Source organism: Prionailurus viverrinus, unplaced genomic scaffold (assembly GCF_022837055.1).
Source record: "Prionailurus viverrinus isolate Anna unplaced genomic scaffold, UM_Priviv_1.0 scaffold_38, whole genome shotgun sequence".
NCBI lineage: Eukaryota > Metazoa > Chordata > Mammalia > Carnivora > Felidae > Prionailurus > Prionailurus viverrinus.
The window spans coordinates 1,489,979-1,516,117 of record NW_025927606.1 but is presented as its reverse complement, the minus strand read 5'-3'; the positions used below and the strand labels follow the sequence as shown (position 1 = coordinate 1,516,117).

The 26,139-nt window shown below is 57.2% G+C and overlaps 1 long non-coding RNA gene across 2 annotated transcripts in view; it reads left to right on the top strand.

Annotated features, from left to right (window-relative positions):
* LOC125158779 (uncharacterized) overlaps nucleotides 1-26,139 on the top strand; it is a 256,916-nt gene that overhangs the window by 148,686 nt on the left and 82,091 nt on the right. Inside the window, exon 1 of one of the 2 annotated variants that reach the window (XR_007149487.1) lies at nucleotides 783-1,544. The exons of the other annotated variant lie outside the window; for it this stretch is intronic. This is a non-coding gene — a long non-coding RNA (uncharacterized LOC125158779). Of the gene's footprint in view, nucleotides 1-782; nucleotides 1,545-26,139 lie in introns of those variants that run through there. 2 annotated transcript variants of the gene reach the window in all.

Below are 26,139 nucleotides of genomic sequence, written 5' to 3'. Positions count from 1 at the left end.
CCCATCCCAGCATCAGCGGCAGGAAGAGGCGGCCTCCCGCCGGGGCCACGGCGCGTCCTCGCGTCCTCGCGTCCTCACGTCCTCGCCGCCGAACCCGGGGATCCCGCGGCCTGTGGACAAGAACGCTCTGTGACTGATGCTTCTTCCTGCTCGTTGGCATCGGCCCGGAATCTTCCAGCCGTGGTCTTCAAGGCCAAACACGAACCAGGATTTTCCATTATGGCTGCAATTTTGGCTCGTAACTTTATCACTCAAACTAAACCCACTTCAGAAATGCCATAAACTAATTGTCACTGAATAAACTGAAACTTTTGAGGAGTTTATGAAAGTGATTTAATGAAAAAAAAGGGGGAAATAGAAAGCAAATGTGGCCTACAGAACCGTTGGCAAAAAGGTAAAACCTCGCTGTTTCTTTTGAAAGCGTGCCCCCGACTTGGCCGGGAGCCCCGTCCGCCCCGGCCCCGGTGCCCGGTGTTGGTGATGCTGTGTAAGATGCTTGTCTTCTCCGGGGAAGCCGGTTGGGGGCCGCAAGTAAAGGGGGCACAGACCAGATCAAACCCTCGTCCAGCGGGATGAATCCTGGTTCCTTGATTAAAAATCCCAGTAACAACCAAGTGAACGTCGGGGTTAAGTGAATGCGAGTTAATTACGAAGCTGCGACCATTTTCACAGTTTCTGAAGCTAAACACGCCAACGCAAGCTGTCAGTTTACGTTAGGCGATCACTTGAACGACTACCGGTTCACCGTTTCACCTCATTCCTGTTAAGAAACAATATACGAAGGGTATAAAGTGATCAGCTCTGTTTATGCTGAGGAGCCGGGTTGTAATGTCAGCACACAGGAGCGGGGCAAAGGGAGAGCCTGTTCCTGGCTTCTGCTGATTGTTTATGAACGAAAATCTTTGGAGAAACTTCCAAACACCGACAATCTGGGAATGGTCAAGCGGGAGCAAAGCCCATCAAAGCATTCCCAGCACGGAACAGGGAGAGAAGCAGGTTCCCTCCCCCGGTGGGGCTGGTTGGCAAGAGGGGGTCCGTGGGACACACGGGATTTGGGGTCTGTTGAACTCCTACGAGAAGAAGCCAGCTGGGACCCATGAGGGCTGACTCCAGCATTTTCCGTGACTGCCGGGATGGAGCAGCGTGCAAGCAGTTGTACGCGTCTGAGCTTCCTGTTGGCTGAGGAGAGTGGGGTCGGGACGGGGGTCTGCCTCCCACCGTGGCCGCAGAAGAAACAAGAACCGCCTGCCTGGCACCCCGGGAGTGTCAGGTCTTCTGTGAGAACGAGACGCCATCGGAAACCAGCCTGAATTCTGTCCCATGTATCACGGCAGCAACCACGAGAGCCCGGAAGAATGTTTTCTTTAGTTAAGCCTCACCGAATGGGAGGTGAGGACAAACGGCCCAGCCGTCCCTCAGCGGAGGGACAGACAGACGGAAAGTGGCTTGGACAGACAACGGAATATTACTCAGCCTTAAAAAAGAAGCAGATTCTAACACCTGCTCCAACGTGGACGGACCTTGAAGACAGCACGCTGGGGGAGGTAAGCCCGTCACAACAGGACAGACACCGTAGGGTCCCCGTCACGCGAGGCCCCTAGAGGAGTCCGGTCCATGGAGACAGAAAGCAGATGGGGGGGAGGCGCCGGGGGCTGAGGACGGGGTGGTGGTTGGCGTGTAATGGGGACAGAGCTGTGGTTCGGGAAGGTGAGAAAGTTCTGGAAGCAGACGGTGGGATAGCTGCACAACACGAGTGTGCTCGATGCCCCTGAACCGACCCCTGAACACGGTGAAAATGACAAATTCTGTTATGTTTGCTTTACAACAATAAAAGAAAAACAGTGTATGGGGCTCCCGGGTGGCTCAGTCAGTTAAGCGTCCGACCTCAGCTCAGGTCATGATCTCGCAGTTCGTGAGCTCGAGCCCCGCATCGGGCTCTGTGCTGACGGCTCGGAGCCTGGAGCCTGCTTTGGATTCTGTCTCCCTCTCTCTCTGCCCCTCCCCTGACTTCGGCTCAGGTCGTGATCTCACAGTCTCTGGGTTCAAGCCCCGCGTCGGGCTCTGGGCTGACAGCTGGGAGCCTGGAACCTGCTGCGGATTCTGTGTCTCCCTCTCTCTCTGCCCCTCCCCCGCCCATGCTCTGTCTGTCTCAAAAATAAATAAACGTTAAAGGAAAGAAGAAGAAAAGAAAAATAGCATAAAATAGGTGCGAAGTTGAGACAAAGGAATACGTCCCAAACAAGTAGGCTTGGTTGGCAAAAAGGAAGCACTCGTGTATTTAAATATTCATTATCGTCATTATTACTGGCACCCCATAAATTCCTGTGGGTTGCTTTATGAGGGAGAGAGGGAGAGGACGAGGGAGGGAACGAGGGAGGGAACGAGGGAGAGAACGAGGGAGAATTGCCTTCTATTGATCTACAGCGGATGCGTCTAGAGTCGTTTTAAGTAGAAAGACGGCCCCTGTGATCGTGTGAGCCGGGCCTTTAACATCAGCTCAGTCCTGCTCCCATGATTGCGGCCCCTAAAGTATTTGTGGGACCTCCAGTACGTTCTCTACAGCCCAAAGCTGTGACCCACGGGACCACGTATCACCCACGAAAACCCAGGACACGGGGCCTGCTCACGTGTCACCTTACGTCTCCAGTGAGTTAGACCATCTTCCAGACACTGTGCGACTTGGCCTCCACTTCTGCCCTCCCCACGGCGCCTCGAGGGCCACGGCAGGAACCATCTGTGGATGAGGGACAGAGAGGGGCAGCCTGGCCACGGCCACAGCCACGACCACGGTGGGGCTGTCCCCGGCTGGAACAGCCTGGTCCGAGAGCAGAAACGACCTACCATCCGGGTTTCTATCTCGCCGTGGGGCACAGCCTCTTAATGGCCAGGTGTTTTTAATAAAGGGCGGCCGATTCTGGCTGGTATGTTGCACAAACACGGGGGAGGAGAGAGAACGACTTTGCCCTTGGGGCGTCCATCCCTCGGACAGGGCCAGTGTCTCGGCTGATGGGAGAAGGCGCCACAGACACCTTCCCGTAGAGACTCACTGCCCCCCAGAGCGAGCCGCACCTCCCCGGGGAGCGGCTGTCCCTCACCCCATCTCCCTCTTCTTCCCTCTCCTTCCTTTTTGCCTGGAAGAATGTTTCGGGCGGCTGCCAGGAGAGAGACCCAAAGCTGGGCCCCAAGTCCAGCTTCTCCCAGAGGAGAGAGCACTGTCTTTCGTTGGAAGGTACCCACTCGAGCTGAGCCCCCGGGAGCGTGCACAGGAGGCTTCTGAGAGTGTCTCTGGGGCGCTAAAACCAGGCCGTCCCAGGAGAGCAGGAGTGAGCCGGTCACCCAAGCCCCCAGGCCGGGCTCCAGGCCTCTCGAGCCTTCCTCTGGCTTGAAACAGATCCCTGCGGCCCGGCCGCATCTGGACTGTGATCGGAGCCCTGTCTGCTCGAACCTCTAATTGGATATCTGGCAGTTAACGAGGGCATCTGATCCCATCGCCTTCTCCTCCGGCAAGCCTGGCTCCACCAAAATAACCTTTCTCTGGAAATAAAATAATACCATTAATGTCCTGACTGTCTAATGCCCTCTTGGGTGACCTCAGCTCTGACGGTTCAATAGGTGTCCTTCATCCGTTAATTACACAGAGTGCTCATTAAATCAGAGGCGTTTCTGCTCAAAGACAAAGGCTGGGACGGGTCGCGGTCGTGCACGATCAGATGAGTTCGCAGGCACCGGGGATTCTTCGTTTTCTCTTCTCTATTTGGCGCTAAGATGCCCCCCCCCCCACACACCCCGCCCCTTCCCGGGGCAGGAAAACGCATGCCGCTCGCTCTCAAGTGTCTTGACTGCATTTACGTCACCTAAGAATTTTCTTTTTCTGGCTCGCTCTCTGGCATCACCCGGCCGAGAGGCTCCAGGAAAATCGTAAACCCCGATGAATGGCACCGCGGTAACAGCCTGTCCCGCTGGAACACATTTGTGCTTTTTGTCTTGTAATGTCAAAATGAGCTTGGCCGGGAAACCGAAGCCGCCAGCTGAGTGCGGGTTTGGCTTTCTGCGTCTCTGGGGTGGGGAGGGGTGGGGGTGGGGGGGGGCAGCCCGGGGTGGGGAGGGCTGAGTGAGGCCCGGCGGGCTCCCTCCGTGTCCTCGGTGGAGTCGCTTCACCCACCTCCGCGTCTGTAAAGTCAGGCCGCTGAGCATCGCCACAGACCTTTGCCCCGACGGCCCCGTGAGGGCCTCCACCACTCCCTCCTCCCGCTTGGGGCTGAGCGTGTCACACAGGAAGTCCTGGGCGAAGAGGAACTCAGCCTGGCTGTGCCACGGCGTAGCTGTGTGACCTCGGGGCGGGCACTCCACCTCTCTGAGCTTCCACAACTGTGAAATGAGGGAAGAAAGACCGGAGCAGCCGGGAGTTTCCAGCTTCGTCTCGCCCCGCGGCCTCGCCGTCTGTGGAGTCCTGCCCCGGACGTGACGTGTGTCAAAGGACCGAAAGCGGGCTGTGTCTGAGGCCGACCGTGTGCTGAGTGCCCCCAGCCCCCTCCTCGGGAGGGCTCTGGGCTCTAGCGGCCTCAGCGGGTTCCACGCTGGGGGCTCTGCGTTCTGCGACCGCGCTTTGGGCCTTCCTGACTCCCCCGCGTTTGCCGACACGGAGGCTGTCTTCGCGTTTGATTTGAGAAGCTCTTGAAGACAGGCCCGAAGCGCAAAGAACGGAGATACCGCCGTCCGTTTCTTCGCCGCTCTCCGAGCGAGCGCGCCCCGTGTACTCAACAGGGTACCTACGTCCAACCCGACGTTGCTGTTCGGCCGCCCGGGGCCCAGCGACACACACGTCAGAGAATACTTGCGTCTGTCAAATGAATTCTTTCTTCCCTTACGGTCCAGGGGGAAACAAAGTCCCGACCGGTTAGTAGACGCCTCACGTGTCCATCCACTCGTGCTGGGACCTGGCCACACCCCAGGCCGGGAAGCGTCCTGCAGAATCCTCACCGGGCCCACGCGGGACGGGCCCAGAGACCCCACCCGAGTGTCGCCGGGGGTGTCGAGGACCAGGGACAGTGGACGGCACAGTGAGGGTGCCCGCCGCACGGGCCCCGGTTGCAGACGGGGGACCGGGGCACCCAACACCGTGGGTAGATCTCCATACCGTGCTGCGGGGGGAGGCCAAATTCCGCGCATTTGACACGAGACCGCCGAGGCCGATTGCTTGTACGACACATGGGCGCAAGGGACGGTTGCCCAAGTGGTGGGACGGATTTGCAGAAACAAAGCAAAGGGGTGTGTGGTCACCGGGCCCCGGGAGGAAACGGGAGCCCCCGCAGCTGACGGCTATGATGGACCAGCCCTCTGTACGAGAGAGTCGAACTAAAAACTCCTTGCCAAATCAATACAGAAAAAGGGAAAAAGGAAAAATTCACACGCAGGCCCTGGGCGTCCGCAGAGAAGTAAGCGGACTCCTCCCCCAGCAGCCTCGGCCCCCCTGCACTCCGCGGGTGCCCCTCTCACCACCCCGGGACCCCTGCCCGCCCCTCCCACGAGTGCAGGGAGCAGGGCATCCGGGCCTGATCCGAAGACGGGAACGAAGCCGCGCCTGAGGGCTTCTCCTTGTTCTCTGCAGCCCCTCGCGGTCTGTGGTCCGTGCTGGGGGACACTGGGTTTCCCTGTGGAGGGTGTGGGCGAGCCCACACGTGGTCCACGGGCCAGCTGCGTGAAAATCAGCCAAGCCGCCTGACGCAAAACCCCCAAATCCCCAGGGTCTGCCGCAAACCAGGCCCTCCAGGCTCAGGTGAAGGAATCTGGGGGCTCTTTTCTGCTCGTCTGTTTAATTTTTACCTAGGTTTTCGGGTGTCTGGGATGAAACCCAAGTTAGAGCAAGGAGTGAGTGTCTCCCCAACCTGGTCTCCAGGTGCCCGGACGGGACTCCCCTGCGCCCCCTGGTGGCGAGGACGAAGTGCACTAGGTGAGCCTGGGTTGAGAGCCCCCAGGGGCAGTTGGGCGTCAGGAGGATGGAGGGGAAGCCACCGTGTCCAGGAAGGTCGCGTCCCGGGGTATGGCCGCGGGCGTTACGTCGTCTGATCTCAGTACTGTTTTCACATGTTGCCTGTCCTGAGTCCAGAGGAGTAGCTTTTCTGGTGGGATTTTCGTCGTGGCCGGACCCCAGGGGGATGGTTTGCTGGAGACCTTTCTCCTTCCTTTTATGCACGTCTGTTCAGGTCTACGGGCAGGCCAAGCTCACCGACCCCCGTCACCGCTCAGAGGCCTGTCTGCTGGTGCCTAATGAGGAGGACACTGGCGTCCCCTGCATTTTATCAAGCGGGAAAAGCTGGCACTGCGTGCGTGTGAGAGAGGCTTCTACGCGTTTTGTCCCGACGGGTGAATTTTACCTCTTTGTTGTATCGGGCAAGTGCGGAGAACCAACACGAGCCAGAACTGTGCTGGGGGCTGGCACATATCCGTGTGTGAACACACGTGGTCCCTGTCCCCCAGGAACTTGGAATCTATCAGGGAGGAGCATGTAGTCAAAGAACCACACAAACATGTAATTAGGATCGGAAGACCTGATGAAATTTAATCTGAGTCGACAGTGACAAGCCAGGCTGAGAGCACTCAGAAGGCAGGAACGGCATGTGCTAAGGCCCTGTGGCAGGAAAGGGCTTCCCCAGAGCAGCGTGGGAGTCCATGAGAAGATGTGGGGTCGTGTTCTGTGAGTTTCTACACCAGGGAGGGGCTTCAGCAAGGAGTTGACACAATTCCCGTTTATATTTTTGTTTTCTCCGACACGATAAATGCACACAGTTAAGAAAGATCAAATAATCCGAAAAAACGTTTTAATAGAAAACACTGGCATGCTGCTTTACCCCAGCTCCTCCCAGTTCCATTCCCCAGAGTAAGCATTTGGGACGCTTTGGGTTTCGTTCCTTTGTCATAAGCTCTGTGTTTTTATCCTGCTCACAACAGTAGAGCACATCACCCATCATTGAATGAATGAGTGAACGAATGAATGAGTGAATGAATGGATTCCCATCCCGAACCCACCAGGGCCGACTCAGGAATAGCATCTTAAGCTTTGGAAGTACCAGAGAAGCCAGCAGCTTCCGCCCCAAGCAGATCCAAGCACTGCCTGTGGGCCTGTTAGGAAGGGTTCCTGCAGTATTAGTAGGAGTGTTACCTTCTCTTGGGGGCTGCCTGCCGAGAGAGCCGGGCCAACTGGCGGCGGTGAGCGGGGGTGGGGTCCTCCACGGCCCGGTGTCTGAAGCACGAGCTCGGCCGGGTGGCCCCGCCAGGAGAGGTGATGCAGGCTGGCAGGTGCACAGTCAGCGGGGAGCAGGCTGCGTGGACAGGAGGAGGCAGGACACATGATGCCGACAGCCTTGCTCTGGGGGTGGTAGGGGGGGGGGAAGGGGAGAACAAAAGCCGGGGCTCCATTTTCCCGGACAACCGTCAGGGAAGATTAAACCCAGCCGTGGGCCCAGGGCTTTGTTAGTGGCTCAGTGCTCGCGTGCGGCCGGGTGTGTGGCATCTTAGTTCAGATGACAACAGCCATCAGGCCCTGGGCTGGGCCTGTGCCCCGCACCTCACCAAGAGCTTGGTGTCACCTCACTGGCTTCATCCTCACCAGCAGCTTACGAACTGTCACCCCCCCCCCCACCAGGCACCCAGAGGAGAGAGCTTGTCCTGCACAGCCCCCCGACTCCAGCTCAGCCTGGTGACCACTGTGGGTGACAGTCCCTTGCCAGTGAGGAAAGGGACACCGAGCAGACATGGCCGGGGGTGAGGGACACTTGGCAGGGCCTGAGGGTTGAGGAGCAAACTGTCCTGGGGGCAGGTGCTGACCGGCCGGCCAGCGTGCCCCTGCCCTCTGCCCACAGGACCTCTAGCCCCGCCCTCTGAGTCTGGCGGGCCTGGGCCACATTCTGGGCTCTGCCTTGACCCCTCCGACTTCCTGGGAGGTAACCAGGATTTGCGTGCAGCTGGCCCCCTCCAGGCCTGGCTCTCCATCCCTGTGGGTGCGTCCCTGCAGGCAGGGAGAGGCACTGGAGGGATGCACAGAAGTGGGGAGACACCTAGGGAGGGTGGACGGCTCAGATTCTTGACTGAACGCTTCAGAGAGCTTCCCACAGTCTGTCCTTCCTGAAGAAGGCTCCTGAGAGATGGGGCGTGTGGCTCGTTTTAGATCAGGAGTGGGTGTGCAAACGGATATAAAGTTGTAAAGAATCCCCAGGTAGGGCGTTTGCCGTTCTCCGGTCCTGTGCGCGAAGCAGTGTCCTGTGACGGACAGCCGGTGTGTGGGGACCTTTTATCTCAGCGACGTCAGCGGCAGAAAACTTGATAGGAAAATAAATTTCCCAGGAGAATGCCTATCACGGTCATCAGAAATGGCAGGGACCAGCCCAGAGTATGAGCTGAGAGCAGAGTGGAGGGAGGGAAAGGCAGGGAGAGAATGGTTCATCCATCCTTCTATCCATCCACCCATCCATCCATCAATCCATGCATCTATTCATGCATCTATCCATCCATCACCCATCCATCCATCCATCCATGCATACAGCCTTCCATCCATCCATCTTTCCATCCATCTACCCATCCATCCACCCACTCATCCATCCACCCACCCATCCATCCATCCTTCCATCCATCCATCCATCCATCCTTCCTTCCTTCCTTCCTTCCATGCATTCATCCTTCCATCCATCCACCCTTCCATCCATCTACCCATCCATCCATCTACCCATCCATCCATCTACCCATCCATCCATCTACCCATCCATCTATCCACTCACCCATCCACCCACCCATCCATCCATCCATCCATCCATCCACCCTTCCATCCATCTATGCATGCATTCATTCAACAAGTACTTGTGGGCACCTACAGTGTCCCAGGCTCTGCTGTCTGTGCTAGAGATGCCATTAAGGACCCTGTCCTCAGGAGGCTTATGTTCAGGTGTGGGAAGACAGGTGACAATGTGCAGCATGCAGAGGCACTGGTTTCTACGAAGAAAAATCAAGCAGCATGAACAGGGTAGAGAGTGTGCACGGTGTTATTTAAGTAGGACTGTCATGTAGTCTGTGATCAAGTCATTTGATCTGGAAGAGAGTGGTGACCACAATGTGGATGCCTGGGGCCCTGAGCTCCTTGTGGAGAGTGGGTGCAGAGATGGCTCCATGGCTGGGGGACAGCAAGGAGGCTGAATGTGGGGAGCAAGTGTGGGAGGGACAGATGGGGCCAGTGAGGGCAGGGACCAGCTCAGGCTTCAGGCCATTTTAAGGGAATTGGATTGTATTGTGCCCAGGTGGGAGCCCTTGGAGGGTTCGAGTAGGTCTAAAGAATCCAGTTGTCTGTTGTGTGAGAATTCACTGGTGGTGGGCAAGGTGCAAGCCGGGAGGCCTGTTGAGGGCTGTTTGATACTCCACATGGGGATGGTAGGGCTCTGGGCTCCGCCTGAAGGGAAGCAGGGGAGGGTGAAGGAAAGAGAGGGAACCTGAGTGGGAGGGGAGAGAAGGAGGAGGAGGAGGAGGGAAGAGAGAAGAGAAGAAGAGAGAAGAGAAGGGTGACCCAAAAGGTTCCCGCCAGAGCGTCTGGGAGATGTTGCCCGTCAGTTACGATGGGGAAGACTTGGGAAGGAGCAAGTTTAGAAGGTTCAGGGGTGGGGTGAGGGCAGTCGTGGCCTCGGGCTCTCAGGGGACACTTTTCAACCATGGGAGCCTGAGGGAAGGTTGGGAACGCGGCCAGGCCCGGGCAGCAGGACTCCTCAGTGCTGTCCCCACAGGTCCCCCACCAGAGGTGCCGATTCTCCGTCCCTGCCTGGCCTCCTGCAGGGGGCGGGGCACAGCGCCCTGGCCACATCTCCCCCCAGGGGCTCTTCCTAAACCCCTGTGTCCTGGCTGTAAGTCCAGGCCTGAGCCCCCCAGGGCCCCGTGCCCCATCTTCCCGCAGACTGGTCCACCCACTCCTGACTGCCAGTGTTCCGTCCAGAAGACCTTGCATTTCTTCCTGGAGGGCTACCTGAAGGGGTGTAGAGCCCCCACACTCCATGCCCTTTGGCTCCAACCAGGCAGAATTTACATTTGCAAAAGGACAGGGAGTAGAGGGCCAGATGCACAGTGATATAGATATAGATATAGGTATTTAATATATATGTATATAGATATTTATTTATATAACATTTATTTATATATTTATATAATATATTAAATATAATATATTTATATGTTATATTAAATATAATATATTTATATATTATATATAAATATATATTAAATATAATATGTAGATATATATAATATATAATATATAATATATTAAATATAATATATAGATATTATATTTAAATATAGTTCTACATAAAAACACTTATTTCTAGAGGATACATAAATATATAAGTAGGTATGGGGCACCTGGGTGGCTCAGTCAGTTAAACGTCTGACTTGGGCTCAGGTCGTGATCTCACGGTTCCTAAGTTCGAGCCCCGCATGTGGCTCTGTGCTGACAGCATGGAGCCTACTTCAGATCGTCTGTCCCCTGCTCTCTCTGCCCCTCCCCTGCTTGCACTCTGTCTCTCTCCCAAATGGAAATAAAAGCATTAAAAATAATAAAATAATAAACATATAAGTCTGTATTATATTACATATAGTATATAAATTAAACATATCAATTATCTTGTTATCATTATTAATTATATAAATATGTTTATGTTACATATCCATACTTTGTATGGATCTAAGTATAATTTCATATAAATAAATGATATTTAATTATTACACTTATCAGTTATAATTACAATATAAATATTATAAAGTATATAATTACAAATATATACAAATACAGATGTAAAAACATTTATATAGAATAATGAACTATATAGTACATAAATTAAAAATAACATTTTATAGAATATGAATATAATAATAAATTATAATATATATTATGTACTTATTCACGTAGTATATAAAAACTTAATAAAATAATTACTAGAACACAATAAATAAATCTATAAAAATAAATAATAATAAGTAAGTAAATACTTTTTGCTCGAATGCAAAAATGTGTACAAAATATACGAATAAACGTCTGTAACTTTCCAAGGAGCTTATCCTGCACCCTGCCTGGAGAGAAAGCCCAGGGAGGGCAGGCGTGCCTGCGTTAGTCTGCTGGCACGGGACTGCGAGCAAGGCTCTCTTAGGAATAACTTTTAAATGGAGAAAAGCCATTTGTTAGCAGGAGGCTGAGAGCTCCGAGGCTGAGTCGTGTCTGAGCCCAGGCCTGCCTTCTGGCCTCCCGTCTCTTTTAATCAAAACGCAAAGGTCTTTCCCAGAGTCCCTGTAAGAGTTGGTGGGAAAGCACATCGAGTGTCCCTCAGGAGGTTTATGAGTTCTGTTAGGTTCTGGGGCAGTGCCCCCGAGATAAGACACTAGTAACATGCAAAGAACTCGCTTGGGATGCCTCTCACCCTGCAAAAATGCAGCTCCAGGAGGGAGGGGCCCCTCCTCCCAGACCCTCCTCCTGCGCCCCTCCTCCCAGACCCTCCCAGGTCCTGGTTCCCAGGGGCTCTGTGCCCGTTGCTGGCTGGCGGAGTAGACCTTTACTGAGCCCCGCCCTGGGCTGGGGGCCGGCCAGGGCCTGGGAATTCACACAAGCAGATAAGGCGCTCCCTGTCCCTTCCTCTGACCCCAGGAGCCTGGCAGACCCACTAAGTGACACGGGGTGCTTTTTGCATCTGCTCTGGGAACTTGGGAACCGGGCGTCCCGACAGAAAATAACCATGGTAGGAAAACTTTCAAACACCCATCGCAAGAGTGCGTATTGAAATGTCCAGAAAGGTGTGCAAATCACAGGTATGCAGCTTGGTGAATTTTCCCAAATAAACAAAGCCCTGGGACCAGCCCCTGCGGCCCCCAGAGCCCCCCACACCCCTCCAGCTGTGCCTCCCGCCCTCCCGCCTCCTGATAAGGCTTATCGGGCCCGACGCAGCTGGGCAGGCACAGCCACCATGAGTGATGTGCAGTAACGGATTTATTGCGGGGATTAGACCGTATGTGGGTGTGGGAGGCGCTGCGGAGGGTTAGAGACAAGCCCCGCGCAGCCTTCCGGGAGCGTCCCTGCAGCGGACCAGCGTGGCTTGTGGGGAAAGCGGGGAAGCAGGCTCCCACGCGGGCTGTCGGATGGGAGCGCGGGCAGAGGAGTCCGTGGGCGAGAGCTGCTTCTGTGGCGGGTGGTCTGCGAGGCTGGCAGCTGGGAAGGACGGGGAGGGAGCAGAACCAGGCGCGACCCTCCAGCAGCTCGGTGCCGGCTCCCACCAGGGCGGCCGGGCGCACGTCCGGAGCCCTTCCGGCTGGAGCGCACACCCCTCTTTCCGCCAACTCCAGCCGCGCAGGGCGAAGCGGCCTGGGCTCAGCCGCGTGTTCGCAGCCCGACACCCGCACGGTTGGAGCGCGGATCCGGGTCGCCTGTCGGCTCGGCGGTACGTCCCGTCCGCGTCACGTTAACCAGCCGCGTTCCCGTGCGCAGCAGGAGATGTTCGTTCTTGCGTCGTCGGTACATTGCATCGTATTCACTCGTTTAGCTACGAAGGGCCTTTGAGCGGCTTCTGGTCGTTGGCGGTCAGGAGGCACAGGGCCCGCACGCGCCAGCACGTGCGTTTTGGTGGCCCCCACACACATTCTCCTCGGTTTGCGCCCCGAGGCGGGCTTCCCGGTGAGGATGGCATCCAGCTTCGGGAAGGCCAGCCGGTCACCCTGCTTTTTCCTTTCCAGCATTGCCTGTTTTTATTTAGTCTGTGTCTCGAGTTCGGATTTTGACTCTGTGACCCGCAAGCTGAGATCGTGCCAGGGGCCCCTGGGTTGGGGGAGGGCTGGGCACGCACAAGCTGAGGAGGAGGGGGCCCTGCTTGTGGCCCTTGTTGTGGCTTGTTGATGGCCTGCGTCTCCCGCCCCGGACGTGAGCCCCGTGCGATCAGAGACTGTTAGCAGAGTGAAGACCCTGGGAGATGTCGCGTCCTGGTCCCCGGAGCCTGTGAAGAGGCCGTCCCCTGAGGCACAGGGCAGCTGGGGCTGCTAATCAGCTGACCTTGAACTCGGGAGCTTGTGCCGGAATACTTGGTGTCCCCGAGGTAACCACGGGGGTCCTTGGAAGCGGAAGAAGGGTCGTGGAAGTTGGAAGTGGGAGAGGACTGGGCCCACTCCGGCGGGCCGTGAAGGTGGTGGACAGGCCAGGATGCGGCGCCTCCGGGGGCTGGAAAAGGCCGGGAACCAGAGTCTCGCCTCGACCTTCCCGAAGGAGCCAGCCCTGTAAGCGCCTTGATTTTAGCCCAGTGAGACGACACCGTATCTCCGACCTCCAGACCGTAGGAGAACACATGTATCATTTAAACCACTAAATCCGTGGTGTTTGTTTCAGGAGCCACGGGAAACAGGCACCGTCTTGCTCCCCGCTGCAGCCCCAGGGCCTGGCCCACCGTGGACTCGCGGTATTTGTCGAATGAGTCCGCGTACGGGAGGCAACCCTGGTCGTGTGCCAGCCACACGGTATACAGCCGGGCTCGCGGAGACAGCCAGCAAAATGCAGGAGACCCGGGTAACTTTGAATTCTAGGTAAACAACAAACCGTTTTTATAAAAGGGTGTCCCATGCTGTACCAAAAAAGTCATTCATTGTTTCTTGGCCACTCAGAGTGACCTGGGTGTCTTACATTTAATTAGAAGGTCATATATGCAGTCAGTTCCCCGATTGCTAAGTGTGTTCCAAGTTCACAGCTAGTTAGGGGCCGACACGAGGCTTGAAGGCAGACCCGTGCGACTCCCGAGGACCCCCTACACCTTCCACCCTCCTGTTCCTTACGGTGACAGCATGAGCTGAACGCGTGATCCCTGGCAGGATGCACCCTTCCCCCGCCATTCCCCACGTGCTTTGAGGAAGCGGGCCTGAGGGAGGGATGACTGGGCGAAAGGAGACACCGCGCAGCCTCTGTGGGCCTGTGAGGCCACGGCCCGTCCAGTCACTGAGCAGGAACCGCAAGGACCGACGCGGGGCCCGCGGCCAGAAAGACCTTGGCCGCTTGTGTCTTCCTGCCAAGCCGGCATTCCCCCGCGCGGGGTCTGAGGAAGCCTGGTAAGGAAACCAGGGGACAAGGGAAGTCCTTCCTTCGCGGCCAGGAACCCTCCGGGAGGTGAAGCCGCCGGGATGCGAACTGGACAGGATCGGGCCGTTCTATTTCAGGGACAACAGTACAGAAACAGGGTCCGTGTGGAACTGTCCCTCCCCCACGGCGCACCACCCCTGACGCTGGCCACCCCGCTGGCCTCACAAACACCTCCAGGAAGCGCTCACACGTACCTGCACGAGCACAAAGATAGCGTGGCGGGCAGCGCAGGGGGGAGGCTGGGCTGCTGTGGCAGCGGGCTGTTCGTGGTTTTGCTCCTTTTATTATTGGTGAGGACTCCAACCCACCCTGACTTTTCAAAGGAAATTAAACCCTAAGAGACGGAGGGGCCTGCCCAGGGTCCCGGAGTTCAGGAGAGCTCTGCCCGCCCCAGATGGCGGGGGCCCGACCCCAGTGAACGTTAACGCCTCTGAGTCGGGACAGGGACTCCCAAAAGCTGCCAGCTTCAAACAGATTTCGGGTTTTGCGAGCTCTGCTCTGCAAATAGGACCGTGCACTTGGAGAAGTGGATTTTGAAGGGCTCCCTAAGCGAGTGGAGGGCATGTTGTCAGGCATCCTGGGGGCCCGGGACGGTGGTCCTTCAATCCGGGGGCTCTGGGGGGAGCTGCACAAAAGGACCGCTGACAAAGCTGAGGACAGGGCGTGGGGACTGCAGGCGGAGGGGCTGGGGGGGCGCCGTGGGCTGTCACCACCCAGGGCAGGTGAAGGGACACGGCCCGGAGCCTGCGCGGAGGAGGAAGGACCCCGGTCCTGCTGCAGGACAGGCCATGGCAGGCCTGCCTCCGTTTCTCAGGCAGCACCCTTCTTCCCACCCCCCCCCCCACCCACCCACCCCCCCCCGGTGGCCAGGCTCTCACCTCACGTTCCTCAATGTTTTTCATTGTTGCCGATGCGAGGAAGTATCTGGCCTCTGTCTCTTCATCTGGGTCATAAGAGGAAGCTCGGTGGCTACATTCCTGCCCCTGCCGCTCCGTGTGCCGGCTTCCTCTCCTCTCCGTCAGCTTCCTTCTTGCTCACACACCTTGTCAGGACCTTGGCTGTCCCATCACCATCTCCATGCCCGGCCTGAAAGGCCACACGCCCACCACCCCCTGATGGCCCCTCCGTGTCGCCCACCTCACGGCCTCCCGAGAGTCTCCACTTCCACGGCCGATGGATGAGCTGCGTGCCAGCCAGCGGCCAACCGGCTGGGCCAACGGAGGCTGCCCACACGGCCACCGCCACTGACCCAGAGAGGCCACGCCAGCAGCAGGAAGCAAGCCTAGAAAGGGCCACTGAGGTGTAGATGAAGTTGTCACTGGACCAGGTTGGACAGAAACCCAGCGATGCTCGGGTGCTGCCCTTCCAAATGACCTCCCGCCATGTCTGCCCGTCAAGGACACTCTCCAGGTGGGAGAGCGAATGTGAACTCAAAGACAGCCGGGGTCCGATATCACCCACCCGAATCCCTAGGATGCCAGCCTTGGGGCTGGCAGCCAGGCCCAAACCCGGGACAGGGTCGGATCCAGGGCTCAGATGCGGGCAGGGGAGGGGTGTGGCGCATCACCTCCTAACTAGTCGTTAACTTGTTGAGAACAAAACAAGAGGGAAGCAGAAGGGACACCCCCTTTTCTTGATGGATGCTGGTAAGTTACAGTGCGCCGTGTATCTGCAGGTCAAGTTCGTTCTGATACCCAGTCTCAGGTTTAGGCAGATCTGTCCCCCCCCCCCCCCCCCCCCCCGTCCCAGGCAGCCCTGGACCAACCCGGGCCTCCCCTCTCGGAAACCTGTCCCTGCAAAGCTTAGAACGCCAAGGAACAAAGCGGAATGCATACTTCCGTGCAGAGTTTCCTCCCGGGAGACAGAGGAGGCAGGGGGGCAGGGCTAAGCACACCCAGCTTCTGGCTCTAACTTCAGCAGCCCTGGGAAGGAAGGGCTGGGTGAGAAAGCAGAGATGCCAGGAGTGTTCCGTGAATGGGCCCCTTCCATGTGGAAGGAAACATCGGGGTGGGGAGGAATCGCTCTCCCCCATACGGTAGCAGAACTCACAATTTAAAGGCTTAAACAATAAGAGAAATTATCTCACGCAGGAACTGTCTCAAGATCGGGTGATTCTAGGGGTGGTTAATTTAGCTTTCCCACTCTGCCCTTCCTTTCTGCCGTTTTCAGCCTGTTGGATTTGTCCTCAGCTAACACCCTCATGGTCACAAAGTGGCTGCAGAAGCTTCACATACGCATCGTCACACAACATCCAAGAGCTGGTGGGTGGCACCGTTTCCCCTGCGCCTCTGTGTTAGGGAGGAGATCCTGTCCCCACGGGCTCCCAGCTGGCACCACACCACCGTCCTCAAGTGGCCAGAGTTGCCTGTTGCTCCCATGTGGAAAGCAAGTGCTGCTGACAGACCGTGGAAGGAGCCTGATTGGGTTAGACCGAGGGGAGCGCTAGGGAGGGGTCAGGTCACCAGAAGAACATGGCAACCCCGTACCTGAACAAAGTCAGGGGTCTGTTACCGAGTCATGCAAGGGAGGAAGGCACAAGGCTGGTCACGGAGCAGGGAAGGTATAGGACGGGTGAACCAAGAGAACTTGCCCTTCCCCCCGCCCCCCTCCCACACAACCCCTTCGACTTACAGAGACGGTTGCAGATCAAGTCTTGTAAATCGGATCCTTATCTCCTAGGGGACATCATGTGCTGCCACACCTGTAAAACCAAAGGCTTGGGCTCAACCTGTGCCTGCCTCAGCTCCTTCCGGGGGACTTTTCCGCACAGCCGGCCTGGCTGAGGGGTCGGAAAGAGGCGTTTCTCAGGCTCGAAGCCTCTGAGGGCGGAAGCCGCCCGTGTCCCGGCTGCCGGGGCAGCCCGGGGCTCCAGAAGCGAGTGCACAGCCAGGGAAGGCCTGCGGGCGGCCTTCAGGGCCTTCCATGGGTCTGAGCAACCTTGCTGCTGATTCAGCGGACACGAACTGCTCTGGAATGTCAGTTCTGGGGGCGGAAGCAGTTTCCATGGTGACACAGCTCTCCCTGATGGGGGGGACCTTACCCCGGGCTCGGCCGAGTCACTGAGACACAGGTGCAGAGTTCACGGAGGGGGGTGTTTCGGCCTTCATTTCGAAGTTCTCGCTCACAATAACGAGGGCTCTCAAAGCGGGTATGGGGGATGGGGTGGCCGCAGTCACTACGATGGGGTTTCCCTGGAAGGCGGGGAGGGGGGGGGCCTGGGATTACCTACCTGCTCGTGTGTGGGGCCCTGGCAAGGGTCAAGCCCCCGTCACCCGCAAGGATGGGGGGGAGCGTGACCAGAGGCGGGACTTGTAGGGGACCGGTAAGTGCTGGGGCGGGAGACCCCAACCCTGCCTTCTTGTCCCGGGATGGTGTCGTCCTGTCCTCAGAAGGTAGCCCTGACCTGTGAACACCCCCGTCTCTCGGTCCCCACAACACGCCGTCCGGCAAAAACGTGTCACGTGTTCACTTCCCTCTTCCCAAGCAGCCAAAGAGAAAACAGATGGTGGGAAAGGAGCCAAACGCCGCATGGTCTGTTTTCTCCCCCAAAACATTACAGCATCTTCTTCGCGGGGTGACGTGGGGAAGAGGTCTCGTGCCATCGACTTCTCAGCCGCGTGAGTTCGCCAGGAGTCTGGTCACAGGGGAAGCCTCTGGTCCGTTTCCCCACGGCTGGGGGAATCCGGCAGATCTCCACGCTTCGTGCCAAGGCCAGCCGGTCCTCCAAATCCAATTACCTGAGATCACCAGCGGCTTTGGACGTGTCCCCGGGTGACTGTTCAATAATTTGTTGCTGGAAAGCAGACGCGTTGGCACACGGCCCCATCGGTCGCCTTGGGGCCTCAGTCCTAGAGCCCTGCCTCGGCCTTACTTTGTCGATGGCTGTTACAAGAATTACGGTAACATAACCGTCCAAAATGGCCCGATGGCCATGACATAGACGATTCTTGGGCTCTGAGTCATTCGACCAACTTGGTTGACTTCTGTCGTCAGTGACCCAGTTTTGTTGGGAGACAGGAATTGGATTCCTTTGGGCTAAGCTGGGGAAGCGTCTGGGGAGTTCCTACCCCCTCCACCGTCGTGCATTCCGGGCTCCGGGGCACCTTTGCTCTGGTTCGACTTGAATCGTGGTAGCGGGAACCCTGGCACCGTGTGCGACACCCACGAGGGCCCTGAGAGCGGGGGTGGGCACCCCACAGACATGAAAAGAGCCGGAGGAGAAGCTTCGTGTTCGTGGACACATTCACGCGGAGCCCAGCGGCTAGGAAAGCAGGGGCGGGGACCCACCGGGGCTGCAGGTTGGGGGGTCCACCGTCCAACCCGATTTACCACGGTTCTGGTTTCTGCTTCGCTCTCGCATTTGTTCATTCCAGATAACTGGCCTGGCCGCGCCCATGACTGGAGCCTTTTCAAGTCAAGGAATGCGTGTCTGTGTGTGTCTGTCCTGGGTCCCCCCTTAAGCCATCGGTCTTGTTGTGCAGGGGCCCGGACACGCAGACATGGAGAAGCTCCCTGGGAGCGTCAGCTGTCAGGGACAGAGTACCCCAGGGGCCCGGAAGGATTGCTGGGGGGCCCTGCAGGGGAGGAGGCTATGCGCACACACATTCACTCATTCATTCAGTCAGTCATGAGCCCTTTATTTTGAAATAACTTTGGATCTTCAGAAAAGTTACCAAAGCAGTACAGAGAGTTCTATGTGTTCCTGTATAGGAACAGGGACACTGTGTGTGCATCCATATATTTATTATGTATATAAATTTATTAATATATATTAAAATATATAAATGTATAAAAATATATGTAAATATATATATTTGGGGGGGGGGAGGGTTCAAGATCTGATCCAGGAGCACAGGTTACATTCTGTTATCCTGTCTCTTTAATCTCCTTTATTCCAGAACATTCTTCAGACTTCTTCAGTCTTTCAGGAATGTGACATTTTTGAAGAAGGAAGGCCTGTTATTTTGTTGAATGGCTCTGTTTGGGTTTATCTGGTGTTTCCTCGTGATTGGATTCAGTTTACGACGCTTTGGCAGGAATACCCCCACGGTGACGTTGTGTCCTCGTCAGGGCCTCGTATCAGAGACCGATGATGTCGTTTGTCCCATTACTGGTGACAGTCACTGATCCCCCCGGTTCGGGGGTGCCTCTCCTCTGTAAAGTCGCTGTTCCTCTCTCTGTAAATGATAAAGCGTCCTGTAAGCGATACTTGGAGGCTGTGCACCCCCCCGTCTCCCTGCCGTATTTCTCCTGCCCGTGTCGGACCCGTCAGTAATCTTGCGTGACCTAAGTACCACGAGGGTGGCTGACTTCTGTATCCCATCCTTCCCTCTACATTTGTAGTGGCTTTTCCTTTTCCACCTCTATTCCCGGGGTTATAACCCGCTAATCCCAGCATCGGTGGTCTCGCTCCAGTTGTCCTAGATGGGGCCAGCGGGAGCCCCTGCAGGTGACTTTGACGTGTCCCCGGTACTCACCAAGCTCTTCCCTGCGTCCATCACAACGGGATGCCTCAGGCTCATCTTGAACTCTCCCCACCGCGCCTTGGGATGGGCCCCTCTCCCCATACAGATTTGACCCCCTTCTTGCCGCGTATTTGCACCCCACAACTGGTATTTACGTCATCTGATTCGTACCCCGGCACCGTCTCTGTTTTCGTGCACCTGCTATGCACGGAATGTAAGGCACTCTTCTCAGGAACAGACCGCCGAGAGGACCCAGGAATAAGTCCAGGCACGGGCTTCTTGGACTCGGTGCACGGGCGATGGCCTAAGCAACGTGCTAGCTACCCGGGGCTCGTGTTCACCCCACCAACTATCCGCCTGAAACTTCGCCTCCGGCCCCGGCGAGTCAAGCCCAGCTGGTGGACTCGGAGGATGAAAAGAGCTCCGCTCAAAGATGAGGGGAGCACAGCCCTGGTGCACGAGGGCAAGAGTGCTTAAGCTCCAGGCAGGGCCCCCAACCCCCCCGGGGACACGCTTTCCACGCTTTGCTTCGCATTTGGAAGCCTCGATGAACACAAAGAGGTAGAAACCACACAAAGGTGACGTTCTGCTGGTGAGGTAAGCCCATATAGTATCTTTGTGCAAATTAGGAGAAGATGCTTTGCCCGCCCCCCCCCCCCCAACTCTGCTCTGGCAAACAGAACCCTGAGCCACGTGCAAGTCTTGTGAGTGCGGCGTGGGCTACCCACTCGCTGCCTTGGCTAGGCACCTTGTGCAGTGGACGACCTGTATGACTGTACCCAGCTGCTCAAAATCAAGAGCGTCCTGGATGTTTTCTTCCTGCCGCGATTTCTACTGACGGTCCACAAAGAACAAAGAGAGCAACTGCGCGGTTAAATGTTAGCACGTAGCTGTGTACGGAAGTCAACTCCTCAAAATCTTTGCTTTCTTGAATTCCAGGCTCAACCCTTGTTAAGGGAAAACTAGGTTAAGAGGCTCCTTGTCAGGACCTTTGCTTCGTTTATACCTCTGAGGAGGTGCTGGGTGTAAATAAGGGACCAACCGGAAGCTTGCCTGCTCTGGGGAAATAGCATCTCTGGGGCTACGTGACTTACCGGGTGGCCAGAGTGCCGATCGGCTGTGACACAGGGAGTCAGGGTCATCCCAGGCAATGCCGTGAGCATCTGAGGACGCGGGAGGGCGTCTCAGAGGGCAGACACAGGCCGCGAGGAGAGTGTGGAGTGGACGGGGGGAAGAAGCAGGAGCTTCTTGGAGTCCAGGCAAGGGGGTGGCCTTCTGTCCATGCATTTTTTTTTTTTCAACGTTTTTTTTTTCTTTATTTTTGGGACAGAGAGAGACAGAGCATGAACGGGGGAGGGGCAGAGAGAGAGGGAGACACAGAATCGGAAACAGGCTCCAGGCTCCGAGCCATCAGCCCAGAGCCCGACGCGGGGCTCGAACTCACGGACCGCGAGATCGTGACCTGGCTGAAGTCGGACGCTTAACCGACTGCGCCACCCAGGCGCCCCTCTGTCCATGCATTTTTATCTCCATTTCGCAGAAGAGACTCAGGGAGCGGTGAAGCTGCTGCCTCTCGTGAGCAGATAATTACTCACCCCTGCGATGAGGGGGCCAAAAGCTCCGTCCGAATTAGACAGCTTACGTCGCTCTGGCCGTGGACCGTCTTCTCCACGCGCATGACATCCCCTCACTTAGCCTCTGCAAGGGTCCTACCTTTCTATAGGTAAGCCATATAGGTGTTAGGACTGGGTGAGATGCATTTAACCTAAAACCCAAAATAGTGGTGCTTGTAACATATAAAAGCTTATCTTTCTCGTTAGTGAAACAAGGGTAAAAATAGGGAGTCCCGGGTCAGTACAGTTGTCAGGGACTCAGATTCCTTTCATCATTTGCTCTACCCTTAGACTTCATGGTTCAAGATAGCTGCCAGAGCTTCAACCATCATGTCTGCATTCCAGGCAGCAGGGAGCAAAGGAAGTGTACTATTTGTCTGTTTATTTCTCAAGGAGCTTTTCCAGCTGTCCCACCCAGTAAGATTCATACGTTTCCTTAGCCGACCCTCGCTGTAAGGGGGGGCTAGCAAATTACAGTCCCTTCAGTGAGTACATTACCTCCTGGGATAAACATGGGATTGTATTACTAAGTAGATTAATCAGGGGGGCACTGGGTGGCTCAGTCGGTTGAGCATCCGACATCGGCTCAGGTCATGATCTCACGGTCTGTGGGTTCGAGCCCCGCGTCGGGCTCTGTGCTGACAGCTCGGAGCCTGGAGGCTGCTTCGGATTCTGTGTCTCCCTCTCTCTCTGCCCCTCCCTCGCTCACACGCTGTCTCTTGCTCTCTCTCTCTCTCAAAAATCAATATTAAAAAAAGTTTTCTAAATTGGGTAGGCAAGGTGCTGAAATAAACTCCAACTCTCAGAAACTTGATAAAATAAATGATGTGTTGTGCTCACATCACAGTATGGCACCGATTGAGCGGTGGGGTGGGGTGGGGTGGGGTGCTGCACTGGGTCCGTCAGAGACCCAGGCTTCCGTTTTGTGGCTCCCCCTCCTCCGGGCGCTTAGAGGCAGCAGGTGGGAAACCCGGTGGGGACTGGGAATAGGGGGTTTGATGGTCCGGGCTGGAGGGGGCACGTACCGCCCCACTTACACGCCATCGGCCAGAGCTCGGTCAGGTGGCCACCTAACAGCAAGGAGCCTGGGACATGTCGTGCACAGAAGGGAGAGGGGTCACGGGCAAGTGCCGTGGCCGTGGGGCACACCGTGAGCATGGGGCCGGGCTGTGGGAAGGGAAGTCACGGGCCCACGCGGGACTGGAGTTCAAACCGCGGGACCCCAGAAGGAAGAGCCAGCCTCCCTCCTTGGTGGCGGAGAGACTGAGCCCAGGGCTTTGGTGGGACGGCATCCCCTGCACTGTCCCCTCCCCGGAAGCGCGGGGGGCAGACCCAGCCTCCTGCTAAACTTCCTCTGAAGGATACAATTAGTGGAGCTCTCCAGACAGGGGCAGAAAAGTGCGGCCGCCCCCCATGACCTGAATGGATCATTTGTGGCTCAAATGACAGACAAATGCAATAATTAGGCCTATTTAGTAAAGAGGGGGTGAGAGGTCAAGCTAGGAGGCCAACTGTCTCCTGTTACCAGCCTGGTGACCACGTCGGGCGATGTTTGCACAATAAAGCACCGTCGGCCGTCCAGGAACTTGGTTTCCAGGAGGCCACACCGGGCTTGCGGGACCCAGGCGGGACCGTGTCCCTGACAAGCAAGCCCCCAGGGCCGAGTCACTCTCACCGCCGCCACTGTGGTGTTGTGTCACAGCGGGGGTCATCGCGGACAGGCCGCCTCCTGCCCTGCGCTCTGACTCCCCAGCTTATCGCTTTCTTCTTCTTCTCCCCGCAAAGCTGATTTCATTTCATTTTAACCCAAAGCAGATGATCCACCAGCCTCTAAGCCCTTGCTGTGCTCCCCGCCTGGGAGGGTTTTCCGAGGGTCCCGCGGGCTCGAGGGGTGACAAGGGCAGGGGCAGCCGGGCGTGGGCCCGGGATCACGGACACAGAATGACAAGTACGCGGCCTCGCTCCCCTCCTCCTTCCCTCCTGTGGCTCCTTCTCCTCTTCTCCCCGACCTCCAGCCTCCGGCTCGTCCTCCACACGAACACAGTGGGGACTGGGGTCCTTGAGGATGACAAAGCCAACACTGTCCCTGGAGCCTCGGCCTCCTGCCACTTCCTCCCCCACCTGCAGGTGTCGTGCACTTGAGATGGTGGGGAGGGCTCAGGTGGGACCCGGCAAACAGCTCCCAGCACCCGGAAGGGTGGAACAGCGCCTTTGCAGCCTCTGTGTCGGGCATCTCTGTTCAGAGGAGAGGACGCTGGGGGGCCGCAGCCCCTCCTGTGAGCCCCCTCCCTTCCCCCACGCTGCCCACGAGGCTCAGAACAGAGCCAGGTGCCAGCCGCGTTTCTCAACTCCCCTTCTAGACCCTTCCTGCAGGGGGGACAGTGGATCGTGCACAGACCCCTCGTCCCCCGTTGGTTTCGTGCTCCTGGAGCCTTTCCACGACTCACTGGGAGCCGGGGGCAGGGAAGACGAGCTCATGACTGCAGGGACATCACAGGGAAGCCGCCCAGCTCTCTGGGCTCAGTTTCCCCATCTGTGAAATGGGTTTGTGGACATCACAGGGAAGCCGCCCAGCTTTCCAGGCTGTTTCCCCATCTGTGAAATGGGAGTGAAAGCTCCTGTCTCAGCATTGACATAGGAACTGAAGGCAGGCGGCCCCCCCCTCGGCCCTGGTTAGTGGGGGCCCCCCGTTTCCTTTTGTAAAGACTTCCCAAGGCCTCCGGGGGACAAGAGTTGCTCCTTCTTGCTTTGGGGGACCCTTTGGAAAGCCCCCTTCACATTCTCTCCTCATTCCTACCTGGTTATTCTTGCTCAAAAAGGCAGATTCAGCTGGGGAGGGGGCAGGGGTGAGGGTCATTGTCCTTGAGGGGAAGGCTTCATCCGGCCTGGTCAATCAGGAAAAATGGCCATCCCAATGTTCCGCCCACTTTGGCCTCAAGAAGCCAGGAGGCCAGAGGCTCCAGGCCAGAGCCCCCGAGCCTGGCAAATTCTGCGTCCGAGCTCATGGAGCCTTTGCCAGTGCTTGGGGTTGGGGGGGCACGGCAGGGTTTGGGGAATCTGCTCTGCAAATACAGCCTCCTGGTTCTCACAGCAGAAGGAGTTTTATGGTTATCGTTTTTAGAAAAGCCTCAGTCTCTTTCCTGCCCGTCACACCAGGTTTTGCTCTGCCTGGTGCATGAAGGTGTGGGGAGCAGAAGCCAGCAGACCCGGGCGATGCCCAGGGAGGGTATCGCGTGCGGGAGTCCTGCCTGGGATTCGGGCGCCCCGCGCACGGCCACGGAGGGGAGGGGTACCCGAGATGCTTGTCTGCTCACAGTCTGCCCCCCGCCGAAGTCCAGGCAGACCCCGGCCGGGACCTGAGACCTGGACGGGTGGGGGTGGGGGTGCAGATAAGCAGCCCCCGCCAGGGAGGCCTGGCCTGCCAACGTGCTTTGTGCTTTGTCGGAAGGAGAGCCGGCAGGAAGGAGGCTGCTTTGTTTGTTTGTTTGTGGAGGACGTCCTTGTGCGCCCTCGAAAGCCCCCTTGACTCCGGGGGACAAGCCGGGTCCCTCGGGAGGGATTGTTTTTGTTTTATTGTACAAATTAGAGCCCACGTGTTGAAGCCGCCGAAAGACACGGCCCTCGGAGCTGAAAACGCTGGAGATACGTTGACTCAGGGGAAAAACACCACGTTGTCCAAAAACACAGTGCAGGTCAACTCCAGAGACGCCTGAGACCCTCCTCCCGTCGGGGAGGCTCTGGCCTCCCGCACAAGGTGAGACTCGCCAGGATGGGGTTTCTGTCGTGCGGAGACGCGGCTGTTCTCACGCCCGGCACCAAATCAGCTTCTTCTTCCAGGAGTTCACCTTCAATCCTCGTGGAAAGCCAGGCGCTTGAGTCACCTCTGGGCGTAGCCACGGACCCTCGACTTGGGCTTTTCCGGAGCCGGGACGGGTGGCCGCAAGGCACGGTGAGGGAGACCCCCATCGGCCGCCCGTCCCGGCCTCCGGAGCTGCAGACGTCGGGCCGGGCGTCAGCACCCTCGCCTGGGCTTGTCCCCGGCCCACGGGGCCGGTCACGCTGCCACCCCCGGGACCTCAGCGCTGCCCAGATGAGGAGACGGGGGCACAGAGAGGCTAGGGCACGTGCCGAGGGCCACGGAGTAAGCTGGGAAACCCGGCACCAAACTGCGTCCCAACCGAGTACCTTCCGGGAGCACACGGTCCTTGGCTCACACGCCTGTGTGGGAAGCGTGACTCTGCCAGCACCCGAGCTTCGGACCTACAGAAACGTCCGTGTTGTGCGGCTGAACCCGACAAGAGGCATCCAGTGCGGGAGCCTCAGGCAGCTGAGAGGCGCGTGCCCGGGCGGCTGGTGGCCCCGTGTGCAGGGCGCGCGTGCCGCGGTGGGAACGGCCGAGGGCAGCCCTACGGCAGAAAGTCACGGTGGCCCCCAGGGAGAAGAGTGTCACTTGCAGAGAAAAGCAAACTGCGGGGCTGGGGGGTGGAGCCGGTCTTGAAGCTAAAGACAAGGACCGTCTCCCCCCCGGAGACTGTGGGCCTGACTCTTGCTTCACTGAGGAAATCACATTTTCCGGGGTGGACTCAAAAATACTAGAAATATTAACACTTGGGATGCCTGGACGGCTCAGTTCGCTAAGCGTCTCACGCTTAGTCTCGGCTCAGGTCACGATCTCACAGGGCGAGGGTCCGAGCCCCACGTCAGGCTCTGTGCTGACAGCTGCCGGCCTGGAGCCTGCTGGGAATGCTCTCTCTCCCTCTTTCTCCGCCCCTCCATCACTCGCGCTGTCTCCGTCTCTCTCAAACATAAAATAAATAAAGCTCTAAAGACACGTATGCTAACCAGGCTGGCTGCACGGACATTCTGGCTCCTTGCAGCCCACCTGAGTGCTGTGTTCTTACCCACATCTCTGGAATTGTGCAAGACACTTGGA